This window comes from Dendrobates tinctorius, unplaced genomic scaffold (assembly GCF_039654945.1).
Source record: "Dendrobates tinctorius isolate UK_male_01 unplaced genomic scaffold, ASM3965494v1 ptg000060l, whole genome shotgun sequence".
NCBI lineage: Eukaryota > Metazoa > Chordata > Amphibia > Anura > Dendrobatidae > Dendrobates > Dendrobates tinctorius.
The window spans coordinates 70,026,526-70,038,196 of record NW_027361728.1 but is presented as its reverse complement, the minus strand read 5'-3'; positions in this window follow the sequence as shown (position 1 = coordinate 70,038,196).

The following is an 11,671-nucleotide window of genomic DNA, read 5'->3' as shown; positions in this document are numbered from 1 at the left end:
AAATCTCCATTATCCTCTCGTCACTTTGGTCACAGGCAGCTGTGCCATCGAGCGTGTCACATAGCGCTCAGATATCAGTGGGCCGCACACAATCCACAAGTGTCCACTGTCCACAAGTGTACGCAGAGATTCAAAATCTCCATTATCCTCTTGTCACTTTGGTCACAGGCAGCTGTGCCATCGAGCGTGTCACATAGCGCTCAGATATCAGTGGGCCGCACACAATCCACAAGTGTCCACTGTCCACAAGTGTACGCAGAGATTCAAAATCTCCATTATCCTCTCGTCACTTTGGTCACAGGCAGCTGTGCCATCGAGCGTGTCACATAGTGCTCAGATATCAGTGGGCCGCACACAATCCACAAGTGTCCACTGTCCACAAGTGTACGCAGAAATTCTAAAACTCCCCTGTCCTATAGACACCTTGTACCTTGTTTTACATTACTATATAGTTTGTTGGATTTTGTCTACATTTCTACCAAAAATGAGGAAGGCTGGTGGAAGAGGCCGTGGAATTGGGCGGGGGTTGGCAGCTGGTAATGATGGTGTTGGTGGTGGATCTGATGGTAGTGGCAAGAGCAAAATAGGACCAAATGCAGGAGGTGCTGACCCTGCGTCATCGTCTGTCTACATAAGGCCTCGAACGCTTAGTTTTCTAGGAGTTGGCAAACCGCTTTTAAAGGCAGAGCATCAGGAAAAAGTTTTGTCTTACATTGCTGACTCTGCCTCCAGCTCTATCGCCTCCTCTTCTTCAGTTGTAAAAAGTAAAAGCACTGAGTCGTCATTGGAGGCTCATGTTCATGAACCACACCTTTCCTTGTGTCCTTCACCCCAACCAAGATTGAAGGATGACGCAGGCCATACTACTGATTACTCCATGGAGCTGTTTTCACATACCATGCCTGGATTATCAAGTCAAATGGTGAATTACCCAGGCCAAGATGAATCTGACATGGAGTGCACTGATGCACAGCCGCTGATGGATGATTCTGCTGGTACCTTCACTCAGAGCACTACATTGTCCTCGCAGTGTACAGAGCCAGATTTTGACCCTGATGAGACTCAGGTGCCCCTTCCCGCACACTATACCACCATACACGGTGACACAGAGAAAGGTGCACATGACATAGAAGAGGAGGTGATGGATGACCCAGTTGTTGACCCAGATTGGCATCCATTGGGGGAAGAGGGTGCTGCTTCCAATAGCTCAGATGAGGAGCATCCACAGCAGACATCGACATCGCAACAGCTGTTATCTGGCAGGCCCGGAGCACTCCAAAGACAGGTTCCAAACATCAAAAGAGTTGCTGGACAGCTTGTCCAGAGGGTCAAAAGATCACAGCGTGCTAGGCCGCAAAATGTCTGCCAAAGTAGGAAGAGTGCAGTGTGGCAGTTTTTTGAACAAAATCCTCATGATCAGGCCAAGGTTATCTGTAAGAAGTGCGCAAAGACCTTTAGCCGAGGGAAAAATCTGAAAAATTTGAATACCAGTTGCATGCTTAGACATTTAACCAGCATGCACTTGCAAGCATGGACACAACACCAAACCTCAAGTGCCACATGTGCAACTGATCACAACGAAGGTAGTCAGCAATGCTACATTGTTTCCCCCACTGTAAGCACACCGGTTAGCACAGCAGCAAATGTTGAGGTGTCGTTGCAAGGCCACAGCAGTCAGGGAATCCCACTGTTATATCAACGAAAGACTGATTCTAGGCCATCAGAAAGAACACCAACTCCATCACCATCATCAACCCTCTCTCAGTCCGCCCTGTCCACCGCTACTTCCACCATATGCAGCTCTCAAGTCCAGCTCACCCTCCCAGACACTATGAGTAGGTCAAGAAAGTACTCAGTCTCTCATCCGCGTACACTGGGTTTGAACGCCCACATTTGCAAACTAATCTCGTTTGAGATGATGCCCTTTCGGTTGGTGGAAAGCACAGCTTTCCGAGAACTCATGGCCTATGCAGTACCACGCTATGACCTACCCAGTCGCCACTTCTTCTCTCGCAAAGCCATCCCAGCCCTCCACCATCATGTGAAAGACCGCATTGTCCATGCACTCAAGCAGTCAGTGAGCGGAAAGGTGCACCTCACAACTGATGCATGGTCCAGTCGGCATGGCCAGGGCCGTTACGTGTCCATCACTGCGCACTGGGTTAATGTGGTGGATGCAGGGTCCACAGGGGACAGCGGTGGTGGGACAGTGCTGCCTAGCCCACGGTATAGGAAACAGTTGGCTGTAGGCGTTCGACCCTCCTCCTCCTCCTCCAGAAGCGACAGCTCGTCCACAGAGCGCAGTCGTACGAGCACTCCATCTGCAGCTGCCACTGTTGCACACGATGTGTCCCCCTATCGAGCAGCTAGTGGAAAGCGTCAGCAGGCTGTGTTGCAGATGATGTGTTTGGGCGACAGACACACCGCCGAGGTGCTGGCCGAGTACTTGAAGAGACAAACTGAGTCATGGCTGGGCAGTGTACATCTTGAGGCAGGCAAGGTAGTTAGTGATAACGGCCATAATTTTGTGGCAGCCATAGCCCTTTCAAAACTCAGCCACATACCTTGCTTGGCTCACACCTTGAACCTGGTGGTGCAGTGCTTCCTCAAAAATTATCCGGAGTTAACAGCCCTGCTCCAGAAGGTGCGAAGACTGTGCGCGCACATCCGCCGGTCGCCTGTACACTCCGTTCGTATGAAGAAGCTGCAGCGATTGCTCCACCTTCCCAACCACCGCCTCATTATCGACATTGCAACAAGGTGGAACTCCACCCTGCACATGGTGGAGCGGCTGTGCGAGCAGAGGCAGGCCATAATGCATTTGTGGGAGGATACACGGCCAGGCACTTTGAGAGCAGACATGGAGTTGACAGGCGTGCAGTGGTTGAAGCTGAAAGACCTTTGTAAAGTCCTTCAGTGTTTTGAGGAATGCACACGGCTGGTAAGCGCAGACGACGCCATCCTAAGCATGAGCATCCCACTTATGCGTCTGCTCATGCAAACTTTGACGCACCTTAAGGAGCAGGCGTCTGCAGCCAATGTTGATGAGGAGGTAGAGGAGGAGGGAATCCTTGATGACATTCAGCCATTGTCTGCTCAGGGACCTCTCCTGGACGAGGTGGAGGAAGAAGGGGAGGAGGAGGAGGAGGATGATGGGGATGATTACTTAGGGGAGGAGGATGCATCTCGTGGGGCAAGTGAAAATGTTGGCGTGGCAAGGTCTGGTACAGGGTTTGTGCGTGACTGGAGGGATGTGGATTTGCCAGAAAGTGCTCCTCCACCCAGCACTCGCAGTGCATCATTGACACCGGGAACATTGGCCCACATGTCAGATTATGCCTTGCGGATCCTAAAAAGGGACCCCCGCATTGCCAAAATGATGAACGATGACGACTACTGGTTGGCCAGCATCCTGGATCCACGCTATAAAGGCAAATTACAAAACATCATGCCACAGGAGAACCTTGACCTAATATTGGCTAATAAACAAGCAACTCTGGTAAATCGGTTGCTTGAGGCATTCCCAGCACACAGCAGCGGTGATGGTTCTCACACGAGCCGTACGGGCCGGGGGCAGCTTGGCAGAGGTGTTCGTGGTGCACACAGCAGAAGTGGCGTTGGAGACAGGGGTTTCATGACAATGTTGTGGACTGATTTTTCAAATACCGCTCACACAACTGGTAATACTGCATCGATGGAAAGTGACAGGAGACAGCAGTTGTCAACTATGCTTACAAAATACTTTTCCTCCCATATCGATGTTCTCCCACACAGGTCATTCCCCTTTGACTATTGGGCCGCTAAACTGGACACCTGGCCTGAATTGGCCCAATATGCCTTACAGGAGCTCGCTTGCCCAGCTGCAAGTGTGCTATCGGAAAGAGTCTTCAGTGCAGCTGGATCAATCCTGACAGAAAAAAGGACCCGTCTGTCAACCCAAAATGTGGATGATCAAACCTTCATTAAAATGAACAACGCATGGGTTTCCAAGGATTTTGTCCCACCTTCCCCTGATGACACATAGGGTGACAGAAAAATGGCTTGCTTTGGTCCACCTCTTCCTGGTACTTCACCTATTTCGCCTTTTGCATCAGTTGAATGTCCAACATCAACATATGCCACTTTCTAAAACTCCCTAACTGTGCTGCCTCCCCCCCATGGCCGGGGTCACCACCTAGCGCACGACACCGTGCGAGTGCCGTTGCCCTGGACAGGTGGGTAGGCCGACTCTTGGGCGCGGGCACTGGCACAGGGTCCCTCATAGTGCAATCAAGTGTCTCTGACGGTGGTGGTGCACACCCGCCGTCAGACACACCGCTGTACTATGAGGGGCCCAGTGCCAGTACCGACGCCCACGAGTGTTCCCCCCTTGCTTGGCCAGGGCCCCAGCATTTGCAATCTTTACCTCTCCCTGCTCCTCCGCTGTGTAATCTGGGCCGTCAAATCCATACTGTGCTTGACACCGTCTGAGCCTGCCTCATGCTGTATAGACATATATTTTGAATGTGTACGCTATCCATACATGTTATCCGGGGATACGGTACCCCTTCTAACCTTTGTGCAATGACGTGCAATCCATACTGGGCCTAACACCGTCTGAGCCTGCCTCATGCTGTATAGACATATATTTTGAATGTGTACGCTATCCATACATGTTATCCGGGGATACGGTACCCTTTCTAACCTTTGTGCAATGACGTGCAATCCATACTGGGCCTAACACCGTCTGAGCCTGCCTCATGCTGTATAGACATATATTTTGAATGTGTACGCTATCCATACATGTTATCCGGGGATACGGTACCCCTTCTAACCTTTGTGCAATGACGTGCAATCCATACTGGGCCTAACACCGTCTGAGCCTGCCTCATGCTGTATAGACATATATTTTGAATGTGTACGCTATCCATACATGTTATCCGGGGATACGGTACCCCTTCTAACCTTTGTGCAATGACGTGCAATCCATACTGGGCCTAACACTGTCTGAGCCTGCCTCATGCTGTATAGACATATATTTTGAATGTGTACGCTATCCATACATGTTATCCGGGGATACGGTACCCCTTCTAACCTTTGTGCAATGACGTGCAATCCATACTGGGCCTAACACCGTCTGAGCCTGCCTCATGCTGTATAGACATATATTTTGAAGGTGTACGCTATCCATACATGTTATCCGGGGATACGGTACCCCTTCTAACCTTTGTGCAATGACGTGCAATCCATACTGGGCCTAACACCGTCTGAGCCTGCCTCATGCTGTATAGACATATATTTTGAATGTGTACGCTATCCATACATGTTATCCGGGGATACGGTACCCTTTCTAACCTTTGTGCAATGACGTGCAATCCATACTGGGCCTAACACCGTCTGAGCCTGCCTCATGCTGTATAGACATATATTTTGAATGTGTACGCTATCCATACATGTTATCCGGGGATATGGTACCCCTTCTAACCTTTGTGCAATGACGTGCAATCCATACTGGGCCTAACACCGTCTGAGCATGCCTCATGCTGTATAGACATATATTTTGAATGTGTACGCTATCCATACATGTTATCCGGGGATACGGTACCCCTTCTAACCTTTGTGCAATGACGTGCAATCCATACTGGGCCTAACACCGTCTGAGCCTGCCTCATGCTGTATAGACATATATTTTGAATGTGTACGCTATCCATACATGTTATCCGGGGATACGGTACCCCTTCTAACCTTTGTGCAATGACGTGCAATCCATACTGGGCCTAACACCGTCTGAGCCTGCCTCATGCTGTATAGACATATATTTTGAATGTGTACGCTATCCATACATGTTATCCGGGGATACGGTACCCCTTCTAACCTTTGTGCAATGACATGCAATCCATACTGGGCCTAACACCATCTGAGCCTGTCTCATGCTGTATAGACATATATTTTGAATGTGTACGCTATCCATACATGTTATCCGGGGATACGGTACCCCTTCTAACCTTTGTGCAATGACGTGCAATCCATACTGGGCCTAACACCGTCTGAGCCTGCCTCATGCTGTATAGACATATATTTTGAATGTGTACGCTATCCATACATGTTATCCAGGGATTCGGTACCCTTTCTAACCTTTGTGCAATCACGTGCAATCCATACTGGGCGTGAGAACGGCTGGCGAGCTGTTAAGCAAGCTACAGCACCTGTCTGTGACGGACTCAGCTCCTGCTGAGCCCATTTTTTGAGTGGACCCTCTGGGTCGTGGCACCCACCCACCGAGGGCGAGCTGACCTTGTGAAAATCCACCCCCTATACAGGGAGTGTCAGGGGCAAGACCAAGGGGGTGAGCCACCACGACTGCTGGGACCAGACGGCCGGCTCAGGGGACACTAGACGAGTGTCTGACGACAAGGACGAGCAGGAAGCAAGACGAGACTAGACGTAGGTGCAAGGTATCTTCATTAGAATAACACAAGATCACATACAGAGAAAACAACCAAAACGTGCAAGGTGCGCGCGTGGGCACGCCAAGGTCCATAACATGGTACGTGCCAGATGGCACGCCTAGGCACAGGTAAAGGCAAGATGGCATCGGACTCCGGACTGCTGGCAAACCGACAGGGTCCAGGGATCAGGCTGCGGACGTCCGCTCCGGACATCAGGCCGTAGTCATCTGGTTCCGGACCTCTGGCAACAGTCGGCAGGTTCCGGGCATCCGGCAGGCAAACCAGGGTTCAGGCAAGGAGGCACGACAGATATCCAAGCAGGGTGCGTGTTTAGGGAACACGCCAAGGTCCAAGGCTAGGTGCGTGTGTAGGGGACACGCCAGGGTCCAAGGCTAGGTGCGTGTGTAGGAGACACACCAGGGTTCAAGACTAGGTGCGTGTGTAGGGGACACACCAGGGTTCAAAGCGAGGTGCGTGTGTAGGGGACACACCAAGGTTCGCAAACGAGACAGGGTGCGTGTGTAGCCACGCCAAAGCATAGAATAAGACAGTGCGTGTAGAGACACGCCAAGGCACAAGACAGAGTGCGTGTAGAGACACGCCAAGGCACAAGACAGAGTGCGTGTAGAGACACGCCAAGGCACAAGACAGAGTGCGTGTAGAGACACGCCAAGGCACAAGACAGAGTGCGTGTAGAGACACGCCAAGGCACAAGACAGAGTGCGTGTAGAGACACGCCAAGGCACAAGACAGAGTGCGTGTAGAGACACGCCAAGGCACAAGACAGAGTGCGTGTAGAGACACGCCAAGGCACAAGACAGAGTGCGTGTAGAGACACGCCAAGGCACAAGACAGAGTGCGTGTAGAGACACGCCAAGGCACAAGACAGAGTGCGTGTAGAGACACGCCAAGGCACAAGACAGAGTGCGTGTAGAGACACGCCAGGGTTCAGAGCAGGGCTGCGTGCTAGGAGCTACGCAGGGACGCACACCTCACTGGCCAATGCACACGGCTGTAACGTCAGCACGAGGCACGACTAAGGCACAGGAGGGGGGCAAAGGAACCTTCGTGCTAGGAGCCACGCCAGGTTCAGGGCAGGGTGCGTGCTAGTAGCCACGCCAGGGTTCAAGGCAGGGTGCGTGCTAGGAGCCACGCCAGGGCACAAGGAAGGGCTGCATGCTAGGAGCCACGCAGGGGGCACGCCACACTGGCCAGTACACACGGCTGTACACAAACACGTGGCACTTACCACGGCACAGGAGACGGCCAAGGGGAACCCACGACGGGGTTCAATGCAAGGACAAGGCAGGGAACAAGGCAAGGAATACAGGCAGAAACAGAGCCAGGTCAGAGAGAGGACAGAGTCTAGCAGCGGAGCGTAGGCAGAAGCCCAGAGCCGGGCCAAGGGAAGACCTTGGGACTAGACAAAGAAACGAGCACTAAGGAGAGGAGAAATGGTGGGTGTGCCAGGGAGCACTACAGAGCACCATAGGAGAGAGCGAGGCAGAGCAAGCAAAGACTGAGACCATAGGGAGGAACACAAAGCAAGGAATAGCAAGGCAGAGAACACAGGGAGGACTACAAGTCAAAGCATAGCAAAAGCAAGACATGGCAAAACAGGCGAGGCAGAGAACGCAGGAAGGACTACAAGTCAAAGCATAGCTAAGGCGAGACATAGCAAAACAGACTAAGACAAAGAACAGCAGAAGGACTACAAGGCAAAGCAAGGCAAAGACAAACATGGCACGAGAGACAACACAAGACATGGCACAAGACAAGAGGCGGAATACGAGCACGGAGCGTGTGCAGAGACGCACTACAGAGCAAAGTGCAAGGGCACAGAATAGAGGGAGCAACCCCACAGACACAGAGCCTTGCAGGGAAGCAACACAATAATCAGGCCCTGAGCATAGGAAGAGGCGGCCTGATATAGGGCATAGCACCTCCTCCTCCAGGTCAGGACCAGGGGAGAACTTCCGGGATTCTAGACATGACGAGATGATAGCAGAACCAGACAGTGCAGGATCTTAGGAAACGTCACATGATCAGGGTTTCAGACATGACGAGATGATCACCGAACCAACCAGTGCAGGATCCTAGGAAGAACACATGATCCGGGATTCTAGACATGACGAGATGATTGCAGAACCAGACAGTGCAGGATCTTAAGAAACATCACATGATCAAGGACTCCAGACATGACGAGAAGATCACAGAAGGCAGAGCAGAAACGCAGGGATCCTGCAGCTCAGACATGAGGTGAGTCTGCACACAGCTCTAGCGAACATGCAGGACAGCAGACAAAACATGCGCATGCACATCGCTCCAGGAGTTCTTGAGACAAACAGACATGGCAGACATGGCGGACGTGACACTGTCCAGACAAGTACAGGGATTCCCTAGCGAGGAGACTTATTTGATTGTTTTCTATGTTGGGACAGCAATTTTTGGGGAGCACTATACTCTGGAGAATGATAGATGGGGCCCACCATACACTGGAACATTCCAAAGGTGGACATCAGACACTGGAGCAGCATTTACAGGGCCCATTATACACTAGAGCATTAGAAATGGGGCCCATTATGTTTGGAGCATTATTTGGGCCCATAAGACAGTGGAGCTTCATCCATGGGGACCAACATATACTGTAGCATTATGTGGAGCTCATCATATACTGTTTCAAACATTATATGGGACCAATGATTTTGTATGGAGAAATAGATGGGCCTCGTCATGAGATGTAAAAAGTGAGGTATTTTTCATTGTACTATACCGCTATTTCTCTGCCGTATCGGAGCATGATGAGTTGTGGTATGTGTTAAAGGGGCGCTCTTTCGCCCAGGGCACATGAAAACCTGCAGCCAGCCCTCCCCCCCACAACTTTAGCCAAATAACCCCCATTTTTCAGTGCGTAACTTGTATTATGAAGTTAATTAAGGTTGACAAGCTTAAGTAAGAAGAATTGATGCTTTTGGCATTCAAATGGGCACTGTAGGTGTGTTTCCTGTCCTCCTCTCACTGACGACTTTTATTCCCCATTAACTTACATTGGGTTTCGTGTTTCGGGACGACCCCGACTTTTCCCTATAATCGGACGATCTTGCTCGACCCGACTTTTGGAAAAGTCGGGTTTCACGAAACGAAACGCGACCCTAAAAAAGCAAAAGTCGCTCAACTCTAGCGCTCAGATATTAATTGGGCCTCACACAATCCAAAAGTTTCCAGTGTCCACAAGTGTCTGCTGAAATTCAAAATCTCACTTATCCTCTAGTCACTTTTGTCACAGCTGTGCCATCGAGCCTGTGACATAGCGCTCAGATATTAGTGGGCCTCACACAATCCAAAAGTGTCCAGTGTCCACAAGTGTGTGCAGAAATTCAAAATCTCCTTTATCCTCTAGTCACTTTGGTCACAGCTGTGCCATCGAGCCTGTGACAGAGCGCTCAGATATTCAGTGGGCCTCACACAATCCAAAAGTGTCCAGTGTCCACAAGTGTCTGCAGAAATTCAAAATTTCCCTTATCCTCTAGTCACTTTGGTCACAGCTGTGCCATCGAGCCTGTGACAGAGCGCTCAGATATTCAGTGGGCCTCACACAATCCAAAAGTGTCCAGTGTCCACAAGTGTCTGCAGAAATTCAAAATCTCCCCTGTCCTATAGACACCTTGTACCTTGTTTTACATTACTATATAGTTTGTTGGATTTTGTCTACATTTCTACCAAAAATGAGGAAGGCTGGTGGAAGAGGCCATGGAATTGGGCGGGGGTTGGCAGCTGGAAATGATGGTGTTGGTGGTGGATCTGATGGTAGTGGCAAGAGCAAAATAGGACCGAATGCAGGAGGTGTTGAGCCTGCGTCATCGTCTGGCTACATAAGGCCTCGAACGCTTAGTTTTCTAGGAGTTGGCAAACCGCTTTTAAAGCCAGAGCATCAGGAAAAAGTTTTGTCTTACATTGCTGACTCAGCCTCCAGCTCTATCGCCTCCTCTTCTTCAGTTGTAAAAAGTAAAAGCACTGAGTCGTCATTGGAGGCTCATGTTCATGAACCACACCTTTCCTTGTGTCCTTCACCCCAACCAAGATTGAAGGATGATGCAGGCCATACTACTGATTACTCCATGGAGCTGTTTTCACATACCATGCCTGGATTATCAAGTGAAATGGTGAATTACCCAGGCCAAGATGAATCTGACATGGAGTGCACTGATGCACAGCCGCTGATGGATGATTCTGCTGGTACATTCACTCAGAGCACTACATTATCCTCGCAGTGTACAGAGCCAGATTCTGACCTTGATGAGACTCAGGTGCCCCTTCCCGCACACTATACCACCATACACGGTGACACAGAGGAAGGTGCACATGACATAGAAGAGGAGGTGATGGATGACCCAGTTGTTGACCCAGATTGGCATCCATTGGGGGAAGAGGGTGCTGCTTCCAATAGCTCAGATGAGGAGCATCCACAGCAGACATCGACATCGCAACAGCTGTTATCTGGCAGGCCCAGAGCACTCCAAAGACAGGTTCCAAACATCAAAAGAGTTGCTGGACAGCTTTTCCAGAGGGTCAAAAGATCACAGTGTGCTAGGCCGCAAAATGTCTGCCAAAGTAGGAAGAGTGCAGTGTGGCACTTTTTTGAACAAAATCCTCATGATCAGGCCAAGGTTATCTGTAAGAAGTGCGCAAAGACCTTTAGCCGAGGGAAAAATCTGAAAAATTTGAATACCAGTTGCATGCTTAGACATTTAACCAGCATGCACTTGCAAGCGTGGACACAACACCAAACCTCAAGTGCCACATGTGCAACTGATCACAACGAAGGTAGTCAGCAAGGCTACATTGTTTCCCACACAGTAAGCCCACCGGTTAGCACAGCAGCAAATGTTGAGGTGTCGTTGCAAGGCCACAGCAGTCAGGGAGTCCCACTGTTATATCAACGAAAGACTGATTCTAGGCCATCAGAAAGAACACCAACTCCATCACCATCATCAACCCTCTCTCAGTCCGCCCTGTCCACCGCTACTTCCACCATATGCAGCTCTCAAGTCCAGCTCACCCTCCCAGACACTATGAGTAGGTCAAGAAAGTACTCAGTCTCTCATCCGCGTACACTGGGTTTGAACGCCCACATTGCCAAACTAATCTCGTTTGAGATGATGCCCTTTCGGTTGGTGGAAAGCGCAGCTTTCCGAGAACTCATGGCCTATGCAGTACCACGCTATGACCTACCAAGTCGCCAC